Here is an 810-nt window from a genome sequence, read left to right as displayed (position 1 = left end):
AAGAGAATAAGTTTACTTATATCAGTACGTGTTTTGTTTACTTGTGCGTGTACCACCTGCAATGTTCTTGCGTGTCACCGGTGGTATATGTACCACCGTCTGGGAACCTCTACCATATATGATGGCTAAGGCTTCCTTTTCCAGCTGACTGTAGTTGGCTTGGGCCGTGGTCAATATCTCAGATGCGAATGCTACAGGGCATACGATGCAGCGAACCTTGGGAGATAACACTGTTCCTATTTCACATAATAATGCATGAAATGCAAGCACTACTGATTTTTTGTAGATTGGTATGAGTAAGGTGTGGGGGACTAAGAATAACCTTTTGCAACTTTTGAAATTATTGTTCACATTCTCCAGACCATTGGGAAGAAACATTTCTATGTCGGAGGCCTTAAAAAGGAACAGCAGTTTGTGCTGCGTTCAGAATAAATTTCATACAGCAGATCGAGTATAGATTTAAGTGTCAGGAAGTCGTTTCTGAAAGTATTTGTATGGAGTGTAGCCATGTATGGAAGTGAAACGTGGACGATAAATAGTTTGGACAAGAAGAGAATAGAAGCTTTCGAAATGTGCTACAGAAGAATGCTGAAGATTAGATGGGTAGATCACATAACTAATGAGGAGGTATTGAATAGAATTGGGGAGAAGAGGAGTTTGTGGCACAACTTGACAAGAAGAAGGGACCGGTTGGTAGGACGTTTCTGAGGCATCAAGGGATCACTAATTTAGCCTTAGAGGGCAGCGTGGAGGGTAAAAATCGTAGAGAAAGACCAAGAGATGAATACACTAAGCAGATTCAGAAGGATA

The sequence above is a fragment of the Schistocerca serialis genome, chromosome 9 (assembly GCF_023864345.2).
Source record: "Schistocerca serialis cubense isolate TAMUIC-IGC-003099 chromosome 9, iqSchSeri2.2, whole genome shotgun sequence".
NCBI classification, from domain to species: Eukaryota; Metazoa; Arthropoda; class Insecta; order Orthoptera; family Acrididae; genus Schistocerca; species Schistocerca serialis.
The sequence above is the reverse complement of the archived record's forward strand: the minus strand, read 5'-3'. Positions refer to the sequence as shown.